The following is a 15,065-nucleotide window of genomic DNA, read 5'->3' as shown; positions in this document are numbered from 1 at the left end:
AGCTACATCCTCATCCCTTTTTATTTTCTTATTTTGAGATAGGGTCTCACTGCAGGGCCTTGATAAATTGATGAGACTGGCCTCAACTTGTGATCCTCCTGTCTCAGCCTCCTGAGATGCTGGGATTATAGGCATGTGACTCTACCTGCCTATAGGTTTAAGACACAGGCTCTCTCCTTAAAGAATAATGTTATCTTAAAAAATACTATATATTAGGCAAGGCACAGTGGTGCATACCTGAAAACCCAGCTACTCAGAAGACTGAGGCAGAAGGATAACAAGTTCAAGACTGGCCTGGGCAAGGCAGTGAGTCTGTGGTGGTACAGTGCTTGTCTAGCATGTATAAGTCCCTTGGTTCCATCCACAGAATGGAAAAAAAGTCAATAGCTACACAGTAACTATTTACATGGGCTAAAAGTTTCACTGAAGTGGTCTCATTGAGGAATTTTCTCCCAAATCCTGTAAAATGGGTATAATTGTTATTGCTATTCTAGAGACAAAAAAAAACTGTCACTAAGGGGTGTTGAGTGACTTGTGTAGGTGTGCTGGTTGAGGAAGAATAAACCACAATTGTACCCACCTCAACCAGACTCCAAAGGCAGCACTGTGAATCATGACTCCAAATGGCTTCTCTGGCCAATGAGGAGCCAGTAAACGTCCACATTTGCTATGGTGGACTTTCCCACTCAATAGCTTTGTTCAGCTTCACAATAGGCCTGTGCACCTGCCAAGATGATCCCCACTTTCCAGATACTGACAATGAGGAGCATCGAGTGAAAAGCACAGCTGCCCTCTCCCTGTGTCTCCTGTGCATCGGGGTACTGCTATATTCCCTCCACCCCACCTTGCCCACGTGGCTCACATAGAAAGCCAGCAGCACTCCTAAAGTACCTGGGAAGTGCTTTGTCTTGTCACCTACCCCCTAGGCTACAGGTAGCCCAGAGCATTTCATGCTTCACTCTGGACTGAGGGTCTACAGTCTTCCCTTTTCTTCCTACCCCAGGGGTTTATTGAGCACCTACTATATTCCAGGCATTGTGGTGGTGTTCTGTGAATTATTCCCTTAAGTTCACAGTCACTCTGTGATGTCATTCAGACCTTCATTTTGTGGATGAGAGACCTGAGGCTCAGGAGCTTCCATGGATCCCCTAAGTCTTCTGGCCTCCTTCTCTCCCAGGCCATAGGGCAGGAGCTAAAGGGCCCTTGGGGCCTGTTCTTATAACTCTGTCCCCTTCAGAGGACTCATTCCAGAAAGTGACCTGCCACAGTCAGATCTTCCTTTCAGCTCCTGGAAGTGAGTCCAGGGTGAGCGGTCTCACAGTGACCTCTGTCCCTGTCTCTATCACATGCAGCTCCCTTTCCCTACTTGCCTGGAGCTGGGCTCAGGTCTCGGGTGGAGGGCCGTTTTGGACACTGATCTTCAAGTGCTCATGGGCTACCAGGGCCTCATCTCATAGGTACTGTTCTGAGCTCTTTGACCCAAATTCCCTGATTTCCTATTCTGTATAATGCAGCGAAGCAGATGCTGTTATTATCATCATGCCCATTTTGCAGATGAGGAAGTTGAGAGGCAGCCAGGTTCTCTGGATTACCAGAAGCCACACAGCCAGCAAGTGGTAGAAGCAGAATTCACACATGTGAGGGAGCCTGCTGCACACAGGCCCTGTTCCTAGTGCAGTCACATTTGTGCTAATAATAGGGAAAGATCCCTAAGTGTCATCCTCAAGGAGTGTGCCCTTGACTGGAGGCAAGAGGAAATAATTGAGGGGCTTAGCCTAGGAGGGACATGATCTACTTTGCTTGTGACATCAATCCATCTGGCTACAGGGAGCAGGGGCCTTGGAGGGACCAATGAGAAGCAGGGAAGCTGGTGGAAAGACTGGGGCCACTGCAGTCTCTGGGAGGAAGCCTGGTTCAAGGCAGTGACAGTGTCGGTGGACATACAGGGCAGAGATGGAGACATTGTGGCCATGAAGCAAGGTCCCCGGTGTAATTCACACTGCCCTAGAGAAAAGAAGCATCCACCCTCAAGAACAGGGACCCTCTGCTCAATTATGTGCCTAGAGGGACATGCTTTTCCAATTGGCAATAGGCACCTTGTGAGCCAGCTCGGGGCTTTGACTGGACAGCCGACTGAGACAGAGGACAGTCGCCTAGGAGGGCCTAGGGAAGGGAGGATCCCAAAGTGGACCTCCTCCCTCCTGCAAGGCACCCGGGCTGCCACAATGTCCCCATGTGACAATAGGGGACATGCAACAGACCTAAAGGTGTGGGGAAAGAGAAGTCTAGAAGGTTAGACAAGAAACTCTCCCCAGTGGCTATGGCTGGGTATTGGTAGAGGGGATGAAGAGAAGTGGATTTTGGCCTTATGCCCTGAGGCGTTCTGTGGATGTCCTTACAAAGAATGTGTCTCATTGAAAGAAAAATAGAAACGTTTTGAAAAGGAATAAACCCCTCTCTTTGGTGGGGAGTGTGGATCTCAGTTAAGATCTCAGACAGCACTTGGAAAATTGAGGGACTGGGATAATGGATGAGTGACATTTCCACCCCCTCTCGTGAAAAAGGCCAAGGCCATGTCCTCAGGCTGACTATCCCCCCAGCTCAGCTCCCTAACTGACCTGAACCCTGGGAGGTGACCAAACTCAGCTTCCCTGGGCTCCTCAATTCACCCTCATCCCTTCAGCCTCCTGGAGCCAAGCAGAGTGTGTACAAAAGTAATCTTGAGGTGTAGGCCTTTGCTGAGGCCCTGGGAATCAGTGACAAGTTGAATGGTATAATAAGATAATTAAAGCTATCCCATATGTATGTGAAACTAGGGCAGAGGAAGAGTTTTGACCAGGAAATCACATTGGGCACTTTGACCCCTGAGCCCCAGACTCATTGAAGAAACATAGGCCAGTTGCTCCCTGTGCCTGCCTCAGTTTCCCAATCTATACAATAAGGAGGCCGGATGACATGGTCTCTTTAGGCCATGCCAGCACTAACGCTCCAGGAGTCTCTGATTAAAATTGTCCCCTGTATATTAATCTTTTTGTCAAGTTTTAATTAATGGCTGATGGAGTCAGAGCAGGCACCAGCTGCCCCTCCCCTGCCTCCCAGCAGGGGACACCCACAGGATGCTTGACCTGATTATCACCGCTATGTGGCCTTTATCCCCATACACCCACCTCTCCACCTCAGACCTCTCCTCAAAGCTCAATGATTTTTTCTACTATGCTATACCACCTAGGGTTTGAGGGATTGTGAGTGTGTGTGTGTGTGTGTGTGTGTGTGTGTGTGCGCACTTGGTTTGTGGAAAAGGGTCTAACCATCATCTCCACTCAAGCTACTAACTAGTTCTATGATTTTTTTTATAACTTAACCTCCCTGAGCTTTGTTTTCCTCTCCCATCAAATGGAAAGAGCATTTGGCCTCAAGCAAATAAAATAAAATAAAAGGCTTACATAATAAGCTCATTAACTATCCCACAGAAGAAGTCCTCACTAAGGGTGTTTCAATAGTGGGTTTATTCAGAATCCAGGAGGCCAGTTCCCTCCATCCTTCTGTTCTTGACTTCTGTGCTCAAGCCTGTCTCCTCATAGTCATAAGGTGGCTAATCAGTTCCCAGGATGGCACTCTCATTCAATAAGACCCCAAGACAGGAAGAAGTCATGGCTTTGCTTTGGGTCACTTTTTCAGAACAAAGTTACCTTGCCCAGTACATTCCAGCAGCTTTCTGTTAATGCCTCCCACTGTACAGAATTGTCACATGCAAAACTGAAGCCAACCACATGGCAAAGAAGTTACAATTATTGAGGCTGACTGAGGTCAGTACTCTCAATCCTGGCTACCCATTAGAATTTCCTGGTGTGCTTTAAAAAAATACCAGTGCTCAGACTGCTCTCCTGGACCAATTTAATCTCTGGAAGTAAGGCCCAATTGCTACTATTTTAAAAAACCATTGCAAGTGAGTCAAATATGATGAGACTAACCAAGATCAAGCCCCCATAGTGCAGCACCTCACATGCTGGCCGCTCAGAAGTGGATGAACAGACTGGGATCTGAAAGGGAAGAGGAAGTGGTGATGGATGGTTAGCTAGTCAATATCCACACAGCCCCTGCTCCCATGTTATCACCAGAAGTAGGGTTGAAATTCATGGAAATATGTATCCTCCAGAGGTATTTCTTCCCAGGACTTGCCCTGCCTTTGGACTGGAAGACTCTGGCTACCTTAAGCAGTTATTTCTAAATCTGGCCACATGTCAGATTCTCCTGATGTGCTTGTTAAAAGTAATGATCCCTGGGCTAGGGTGTGGTTTAGTGGTAGAGCACTTGCCTGGCATGCGTGAGGCTCAGGGTTCCATCCCCAGAACTCCCAATGAAACAACAAAAATATTAGTCTTTCTGGGCCTACCTATCATAGAGCCCAAACACACACACACACACACACACACACACACACACACACACGCTAATTGTTCAAGTGGGTCTCAGTGAGCCTATCCATAGTGATGTTTTGAACTCACTGCTTCACAAATGTCCCTCATGGCCTTGAAATGGGCCTGGAACTCCGTCAGGTCTGCTTTCCTAAGTCAGCATTTCTATTACCAACTCCCTGCCCCCAATTAACTCGCCACATTCTTGATTTTTAAGGAAAGATAGTTGGAAAGATGCTGTGCCTCTCTTGCCTTTAGTTCTTTTTCCTAAAATGAGGGTAATAATGGTTGCCTCATTTGTAATTGCAAAGGGCCCATGAAACAGCGGAAAGTAGTTTGTCACCAGAACATGCAAAGGGCAGGTGAGAAAATACCTGTGTACTGGGAGACTGGAGATCCATACTCTAGTTTTGTCCCCAGGTCACCTGGGGTCAGACCTGTCTGTTCTCCCAACCCCTAATCACCTATGGAAATTTTACTGACTCATGAAGGGCTTGGTATGTGGGTGGAGTCTTCTGTTTTGTGGCATTCTTAGTGACAAGAAGCCCCTCTTCTGCAGAAATCTCTTGGCACTTTAGCAAGTTGCCTTGCGCTGATGGATAGGACAGAAGTCATTTTGGTTTCACAAGCAAGGACAGAGGGAAAAGGCTGGACCGGGGAGTTCTTCTCAGGGGAGAAAGGCTGGGGTGGTGGTGGGGTCCAGAATGAGGACATTTCCAATGACCCACGTCCCGGGCCTCGGGATTTCTGCTAAGAGTCTGCAGGACACTTAGCTTCATTCACTGGCATTTCCAACGTTCCTGCTCCAGAGGAAGATTTTTTTCCTCCTTGTCTCCATGTGATCTATGGAACACCTACTATGTGTCAAGTTTTTGAGGGGTTCACCAGGTCTATGGATCCTAGCCATAGCCCTCAGGCTCTGCAGCCCCCCATCAAGTCCCTGGATCTCCCATTTTCCCACTTCTCTTTGCTACACATCTGGCTCTGGGTCAAATGTGGATCTCCTTTCAGCCTGAGAGCATCCATCTGTAGAGCCAGAGCTGATTCAACAAGGAGCTCATCCATCAGCTGAGTCCAGGCAGGGGCTGGGAAAGACCACAGGGTGTCAGACCACCCAGGATGCCAAATGAAGAGAGGAGCTTCTGGATCTCTGGGCCACGAGGTTGGTTCTGGCCCAAACATCCAAGGAGTGGGAGGATCCAAGATGGAGCATGAGGACTCCTGAGTCTAGTTCTCAGAGGACCAATAACGCTTTGTGTGACCTCAAACATTCCCTGCATCTCTCTGGGCCTCAGTTTCCTCATCTGTAGCATGAATAAGTTGAATTCAAATGCCAGAGTCATGGAATCTCGGGGTCGAAAGTACCTTTCGAGGTCATCTAGCTGCAGCCTCCACCCAGGGGTCGGTTGAGCTCTGCTGGCACACCTCTACTGATGGGAGGCTCCTTCCTTCCACTGGCATTCTGGGATCAGTCATTCCAAGTGGTCTTATTGTGGCTTCCATCAACAAGTTCAAACTAGCTCTGTCTCCTGTGGCTACACATGGCCTGTGCCCTGTGACAGCACTTCAGATGGCTCAATCCCAAGTTGACTCTATTCCAAGCCAAATGGTCCCTTCTGCCCAGACTGTTCTCACAGAGCCTGCTCCGTGGTCCCTCACTGCTTGAGGCCTGCCACTGGCCAAATCTCCCAGGTATGGTCTTGGCAAGGACTCAGAGGGCCAGAACATAACCTTGCTCCTTCCAGACACAATAGGTCTTACAGCTTGTCACCTTTTAGTTTCTAGTTGTAGTTGGACACAATACCTTTATTTTTATTTATTTACTTTTATGTGGTGCTGAGTGTTGGACCCAGCACCTCGCACGTGCTAGGCGAGTGCTCTACCGCTGAGCCACAACCCCAACCCCAGCTTGTCACCTTTTGGGGGGGTCTCTTTGGGGTTCTCTTCTAGCTTAATTTTTCCACAGAGAATGGTTTTATGACTTCTATCTGTTATCCCAGTGCCTGGTTTAGGTATTTGTTCAGACCTGTATTTGGAACGTAAGTATCCCCTGGTTCAAATCCTGGTACAACAACAACAAAAAGACACCTATGAGAGCTGGAGACCTGTGGGTGCATGTGTGAGCACACGTGTACGTGTGCATATGCTTGCCCCCAGAGGCAACCTGAACTGCACGTGTGTACTGGGCCATGGAAGGCCCCAGACTACCCAGATACATCCAGGAAGCTCCAATGCCTGCATTCCTGCTATATTTGTCACACAGTGAGGACCTGGAATAGGGGCCTGGTAAAACTGGTGCTCATCAGTTCCCAAGTCCTGAAGAGGCTGGTATCTATCTATGCAGCCTTGGGACCCAGAGTGTCCTTTGCAATTCTATCTGCAACTTGCCCATGTTGTTTATGTCTTGAAGAGGTGGCTGTGTCCCACCTGTTGGCAGGGGTGACATGGAGATGTGTCTGAAGCTATAGGGAATGACTGTGCCCCGTCAGTCGGCAGGTGTGTTCCTGGCTGGGAAGAGGAGGTAGGATGGAGGTGGAGCCCTGTCACTTGATAGGGGTATTCCCAGCTGTCTCTATTGTGGGTTCGGGAAGCTGCCCTGGCAGGCGACGGGGGGATCCTGTCCATGCCTGCTGTGATGTGGCTCATTGATGTGTGTCTGTGTATGTGTGTCCTTGTTCCACTCAGCTGTCATCAGCCCCAGTCACCAGAAGGGAAATCAGCCTTGCCAGAACTCAAGGTCATAAGAAGGACACTTCAATTATTCCAATGTCATCTGCTTGGGTCCCAGTGGAGAGGACAGACACAGGCTTCAGGGCTGGCTGCTGTAGAGAGTGTGTTCCAGAGAAGAATAGGGCAGATGGAGGGGAGAAGAGGGAGGGCCATCTTGAGCAGAGGGAGCCAGCAGATGCTGTCCAGGCACACAGTCACAGATGGGGCATTCTCAGAGCCAAGTGACACAGTTGCTGGAGTGGCAGATGCAAATGTGGGTCTAGGAGTCAGATAGTCCTGGTTCTGCTGCTTCCTGGCAACTTGGTGCTTTTCTCATCTGTGAAATGGGGTGACTGGGCAAAGGTGTGGCTGGGGTACATGCCAGGAAATCCAAAGCTCCCCTGCCTGTCCCTTCCTCTGTGGCTCTCTGAGAGAGGCAGAGGGTGGCTGGCCATTGCCTTTTGGGGACCTCTACCATGCTTGTCTGCATTCTAGTCCAGAGTTTTGATTCTCCTGGCTCGGTCCTCTTGACTGGGAAGCCTCATTGACATAGAATGAAGGAAGGGACCAGAGTCTCTGTGAGTGACCCCTTTTGTCATTTGGCTCACACTTGGGGATCACTGTCATTCCCCACATGTAAGATCTTTCTAGAAACCCAGCCAAGAAAGGCTCTTTCTTCTTCCATCCCTTCCCCAGAGGGGAGAATTAGTGTTGGAACCAATGAGGAAAATGAGGCTGTGTTCAGTGACTTCTCTCAGGTCACACAGCTGTGGGACAGACACAGGATTCCAATCCACCAGGCCACACCCATTGTCCCTGGCCGCGACACAGTGACTACTCAGGATTCCCAAAACACTCCCAGTGTTTTCCTGCTACTGTGTTTTTACCTCACTCCAATTCTTTGGCCTGGAATATTCGTTCACCCAGTGCTGCCCTGACCCCCGCCCCCCACTTCTACCTTTCTCACCTCCTGGGCCTGTGCAAATCCTCCTTATTCTTCAGAGCTGCAACACCTCTTCTGATTCCTGGAATCTGGGGGGCTTTCTGGGCTCCCAGAGAGCTTTGCTCCTCTCTTGTGGCACTAGATGCCATGCCCAGAGAACAAGATGAATCTTGAAGATCACTGAATCAAACTGTCTCTGTGCCTGGAGAAGAAACCCAGGAGAGTCAGGGAAAAGATGGGGCTCATGTACACACTTGCTCTTCTCCCCAGCCCTCTGACCACTGTTTCAGTCTCTTACCTATTGAAGGTCCTCAGGCCTCTAGGACCCCTCCCTCCTCTGCCTCCCTTCCCCCACCTCCCCTTCTCTCACCTCCTCAGCTCTCCTTTCCTTTTCCTACCCCTTCCTTTCTTCTTTCTCTCCTGATTGGAAGTTCATCTATGATCAAGGCCTTAAGGAAAGTATTTCAAGTGTTGGGGGTACTAGGGATGAAACCCAGAGTTTCTGTACATCTGAGCTTTATCTCCAGTTCTTTTATTTATTTATTTATTTATTTATTTATTTATTTATATTTGGGGATGGGGCCTCTCTAAATTGCTGAGGCTGGCCTCAAACTTGTGATCCTCCTGCCTAAGCCTCCTGAGTGGCTAATGAGATTTTGAAGCACACCAACATTTGGCCTCCAGCCAAGATAAATTAGAACCGAGCTTCTGGGCCTAGGGCCCAGGCAATGGCATTTTTATAAGCTCTCCGGGTGATTCGAATGTGAAGCCAGGATTGAGTATCTCCTCTTTGGGGAAACTTTATAAGGATAGACCCTGAAGGTATGTTCAAGTCACCTACTTTTTGCCTTAAATGTCATGTAACCGGGAAACATTTTAATAAGAGGGAAAAGTACATGAGAAATCAAAGAAGTAACTCTGGCTAGTTTGCTAATGCAGCCACTTCATGGAAAATAGACCATATTGCTTTATTTACCTGAACCCAAGTGCTGAGGCAGAACCTATTTCAGCACTGCCTGACATTTAATAGAATAAAAGATATATTTTTGCATTTCTTCAAACTGCTGTATTTCCTACTTTGAGCCTGATTATTGGGTTAGATCTAGTTTTTAAAGCAAGAAGGGGCCATGGCTAGGAGTTCCAGCAGGTGCTTTAAGGAGATGGCAAACACGACAAGATCCGTGTGGTATTGGAAATAGCTCTGAGTAGGAAAGCTGCAGAGGTCTTGCAATCTTGCTATAATCAGAGGGTGGTGTGAGTGTTGATTTTATATTTTTATTGAGAGAATGAGACATGAGAAGGAAGAGCTTATATATGTGTATATACATATATATTCTTATTGATGTAATTTCTTTCTCTGTTTTGGTAAAAGTCTTTTAGAGGTAAAAATACTTATTGCAGAATGCTTTATCTTAAAACCATCATTGCATCTTTATAAATACATTATTTTGGAGAATTTCAAAATCAGGTGTGAATGAAAAATTGTTAGCAGATAGTGACTTGAATAAGGGGTCATAATGATAGACATTATGCATTGTTTTATTAGTTCTCTAAAAGGATATTTGTAGGTTAATGGGACTCAAATAAAAGTATAAGTACTATATTTATTAAATATAAGCATTTTAGACAAAAGTGTTAGAATTGAAACAGAAAAAATGACACAAATCAATTCATGGCTTCAATGTATTTAATGTCTGATGGGAAAATGAAAAACCTTATGATTTATATAGCATTTTTGTTTGACAACACAATTCAGACACAATTTAGAGACATAAAGGTCAGAACTTGCGTGTTCAGACTAAGCAACTTGACTTGTTTCATTTTTGCATGTTTCTAATATCACCTAAGTTTTCTTAGGCACATGTAAAATATTTGTTTAGCTGATATCATAATCATTTTATGCTATTCAAAGGTAGCCACATGATAATCATCATAAAGAAATGTGAAGAGCTGAGTGATCAGTAAAACAGCCATTGACATTGTCATATACCCTCTTTCTTTTTCAAAACTCAGCAGAGTAAGTAGAACTGAGTGGATTGACTGACTCTTAATCCTAATAGCTCATGCAAATATTTTAATCTGTTGGATCTTATTAAAAAGAAAAAAAGAAAAAAAAGCCCATAGGTAAATGCTCGAGGCAAAGGGGGAGCTAACTGTTGAAACAATATTGTCAGGGATTCTGTTCCTTTCTTAGATCTGCCTTCTTCTCTTCTTACTTTATTTCAGATCTTTTAATTTCAGGAGTTGAACATTAGAACCTCAGTCTTATGTCCTAAATTTCTATCTTATGGTAGGAAACCTAGCAAAAGAAGTGTCCATTTACATAGTTCCACCAACACTACCTGTACTGACAATGATTGTGAGACACTTGTCTTGTATCTTAAACAATTCCTCAATCAATTTCTTCAGCCAGAGAACATGGACCACACTGGGTGGCCAAGCCTGGGTCACATTTTAGAATAGGAAGGATCAACTCCCAAAGGAGAGTAAAACACTCCTAAGAGAAACTGGAGTCATTGTTGTTGGGCAAACAAAATGGCAGGTGTCTAAGAGAGTCTTAAACAGAGTAAGCACTTAATAGATATTAATTAAACTGAAGTGTTGCAATCTTTTAAGTATCTTTCCCAGCAAAACACTAAGACATTTCAACCTACAGATAGCTACTCTGGAAAATTCAGTCACAACTAAGTATTGTATTCATTTTGGGATAAGGTGTATTTTCTAATATGTAAGAAAAATTTCAACATAAAGTCAAGGACAGTGAAGTTTTATTCCTGTGTGAATCAGCACTTCTTTCAGAGTTTTCTTTATTAAAATGGAACTTTGTTAATGAAGTCTAATTACTCTGCAAAATAAACAAAACTCTCACCAACCCCTCCTGGTAGTGCCAGCACTTCTCTTCCCTTTCCTTTCTTTTTCAACATTCCAATTTGGCACTTTGCTGATGACCTTAAAAATGTAAATGTCATGTGGAACCTTCATTTCTCACTGTTTCTCTAGGTAATTACAATATATTAGATGATAATAAATATTTGGGGATGAATGAGTGAATGAATAAAAGAATGAGATGGTTTAAGAGTCCTCATCAGATTTTCAAAAGACCAAGGAAATTCATTTCTACAGAGGAATTGATATAGGATAATTATTTCATCAACTAAAGCTCCTTCTCAAATAAGAACTCATAGAACACAATTTAAATACATATTTTTTAATGTAGGAAAAAATAAAAAATAATATTCCAATTTCCTTAAATTTATCAAATGGTATTTATTACCATAAACCTAAATTGCAAATTTGGGTCTAGCTTGGAGTTTATGCTGATATTAAATAAACTCTAAATTATGCTTTTGCCTTGCTCTCAATTTGCTATCAAGCTTAACTAACATTCAGTAAGTGTATTTAGTAAATACTTGTATAATAGTTGTTTGGAAGTAGACATAAAAAATAATTTTTATCGTGTTCGCACATACATAGAAAACATCTTAGGTACAATTAAGATTAAAATAATAATTTCTTACTGAGTGAATGTGATTGTATCTCTGAATTATCAACAATATATTGTAGGTTAACTGGGTTTTGCCAGCCAGCATGGGCACCTTAACACTGTCAAACAGTGTTAAGAGAGTGCAAATTGATTTCAGTCTAATTAGGAAAATAAATAAACAACAAAAATGTATGCATTTAAGTCAAATTTAAATGACTTCAGTGGTTCACTATTTTTTTAAGCTGCATATCAGAGAACTAAAGACATAACATCTATACGGATCCAGCTCAAACCTTCTCCCACTTGATGCTTCTCCAGAATTCTCTATTCTTTGCCTTGTAATATGTTATCCATCAAGGTCTACTTCTCTTTAGGCAGTATGATATGTGGCATCTTTAGAATATCTCTTCAATTACTGTGCTTAACTCTCATTCATCCTGGTTTCCAGAAATAGAGACAAATATTTGATGTGATCATAAATGTAGATATAAGAAAATGTGATATGTATGAACAAGAAAATGCAAGGTGCATGCAACCAGAATGTTACATTTAAGGCACAGTCTGTATCCCAGATATTCTCTATAATTTCCTCTATAATATCAGAATACTAAGTGGGCTTTCCAAAGATATCATTCCCTGTACTCAAAACCCTTCAGTGAGCCTTCATTTCCTCCAGAATAAAGTATAAATACATACTTGAGTTACCTGTCATCACCCTTTATAAAATTCTCTATCTTTTCACTATATTCTCCTATTGTGTAAGACCTGCTTAGAATCAAAGAGTTTTAAAAAAATGATATATTTTTCTTGGCCATACAGGGTAATGTATGAGTTAAATGTTGTTTTTTCTCATTCGTGGGTTCTATATGTGTCTTACCCATTCAACCTCCACCTCAACTTCTGTTTCCTCAGTGAAGCCTTATGATATCCCAAAAGTACCATGCTTCTTCAATTGTTTTGCAAGACTTTTTAAAATCATTTAAAAATACCATCTTTGTCAAATTAACTTGCTAAAACCTGATCATTCTTTGTAACTTTCTGGATCCCTAGGACTTAGCTAATTATGAGCACTCATTAAATTTTGCTGATGAAGAATTATGACTTACAGCATATACTGCATGTTCTCAGGAAAGGGGCATGCATTCAGAGGAAATGAGATGGAGAAATAGTTCATGGTGGAAAAAATTAATATTAAAAAATAGAAATTAAGTATTCAAGAATTTTTATATATCTTATATTAGGATATTTTATTATGGTACTTATTTTAGCTAAACACTGTGGATATCAATATTAGGAATTAAATAAAATAATTCAGGTTAGATGTGCCATATATTTTATAGTTCGAAATAGCTTAAGAGAAACTTGCTATGATATTATATCCTTAATATTTCTTTAACATTTTTGTTCCAATGATAGTTATGCTTAAAATATCATGTAAGATATAATTGCATGTATGCCATGGATCCCTGTATTAAAGAATATAAAAAAAATTACTACATTATCATTAGTTTTTTCTAAGTGTTCATAGTGCAGGATGGCCCAGTTCTTTTGTGCTAAATCTTTTAGAAATTATTCAACTCCACTGAGGTAGAATCTATTTCTCTTTCTCCTCTAATCTAACCCTCAGGGCCACTGTTATATGAACATCTTACCCTGCTAAATTAAGAAGCCCATCCTGTTGTTTTGTGTGTACCTTATTTAGGCCATCAGCAGACAAAATGGAAATTGTATTTTGTAACACACAGTGTGGTCCACAAGGGAAATGAGGAGTTGATAAGTATATATCCAGTACACTTACTCTAAGTGATAATTAAAACCAGAGCCCAGAAACACAGAAGAAGCCACAAAATGAAATTGTCAATCTAAAAATTGTCGAATTAAAAATATTGGCCATTTTTTTTTAACCAACAGCAGTTGCTTTAGAATCTTATCAAAGTCCCACCTCTGCCCTCCTGGGTTCAATTTAGAACAGGAGAAAAAAGCGGAAAGAAATTTCGTTTGTAATGCATGAAGCCCTGCTGGTGCCACAATTATTAGGATGGTGTTGGCATTTCCATTACCTTCTGGGATGAAATATAGCATGAAAGATCAGAGATGTGGGTGGTTTATTCCTTATATTAATAAATCAATCAATTAACTTTTTAAATTCACATGGAAAATATTATTCTTTCACTTTAAAGAATAATACTTGAATTGTTTTTATTTTAAATATGTATTACTCAAATATAATCTAATACATTCCCCCGAAATTGGGGTTTATGTAAGGATGCATAGAAATTTTTTCTTTCCTGTTTCTATAAATTAGCATTCTGCTTGAAGAAATAAACTTCTGTTATTATTGAACTGAGAAAATCAAGGAAACATATGTTGACCAACTTAATGTTATATATATTTTATTTCCTTTCTTGGGATTCAGTTTTCTCTTAACTGCTTTCAAATACTATAGAAACTAAGTTTCATTTTGCTCTCTTAAAACATTCTTTAAACTACATGTGTACTATTGAAAACTGCTAAGGCAGTTAAAATCAAGAAGTAATTTTCACATCGCCCTGAGTTCAAATCTCAGCTTACTCCTGACAGAATGACAGCTTACTTAATTTCACTAAGACTTACTTTCTTCATCTGTGAAATGGGAATATAAAAGTAGTACCTAACTCTAGATGTTTTTGTAAAATGTAAATGTGTAAACAGAGCTCAGCATGGTACTTGTCACCAAGTATGGGTTTAAAAAATAGCAATTCTTCTATTGTCTAAATAGGAGAGGCTCAAAGAACTTGTAGCCTATTGGGTAGAGCTACCAAATGAAGACTTCCTCAAAGCCACAACTATAAAAGCAATCAAATTAAAATTCAATAAAATGACTTTCTTCCTATGAATGTATGTAAGAACTTTGCCATCTTACCAGGTAAAATAGTACCAGACTTCTTTAGAATTTGGTGTTTGAGATCTTTTTTTCCACTGTTGTACAGGGTAAAACATTAAATTTTACAAGTGGATATAACAGGACCAAAGTGAGTAAATAGTTCCTTTGAAAGGCTGTTCATTAATTGTGGTATACCAAACCCCAGAGCACTCTCTCAAAGTGGGGGGAGGGACAGCCCCAGAGATAAAGTTGGGAAGAATAGAAGTTAAAAGCTCTCAGCATTTGTAAATGCCTAGAAAACCCAGCCCAGCAGCAGCAACCTAATACATAGGAAACTTCAAAACTCCCAGCATAGTTGCCTGTGGTGTCAGCCACTGAGCCACATGCTGCTGCTTGAAAAATACCTTCCACAACAGTGAAAAGCAGGGGAGATGAAGCAGCAATTAAGACTAGCAGGATCGTTTTGTGCAAACTGCATGATGGAATATCTTCAATGTATAATCACCTTGTAAACTAAAAAAAAAAATTTCTTATTATAATGACTCCAACAGATTATTGTATTAGATCCAATATTCACAAAGTTATTTACTTTTCAGGTCTCTAATAAGCATCCAGCATGTTTGAAATCATTCTTTCAATTAGAAGCATTCT

The sequence above is a fragment of the Urocitellus parryii genome, unplaced genomic scaffold (genome assembly GCF_045843805.1).
Source record: "Urocitellus parryii isolate mUroPar1 unplaced genomic scaffold, mUroPar1.hap1 Scaffold_37, whole genome shotgun sequence".
Lineage (NCBI taxonomy): Eukaryota > Metazoa > Chordata > Mammalia > Rodentia > Sciuridae > Urocitellus > Urocitellus parryii.
Note: the sequence above shows the minus strand (reverse complement) of the source record.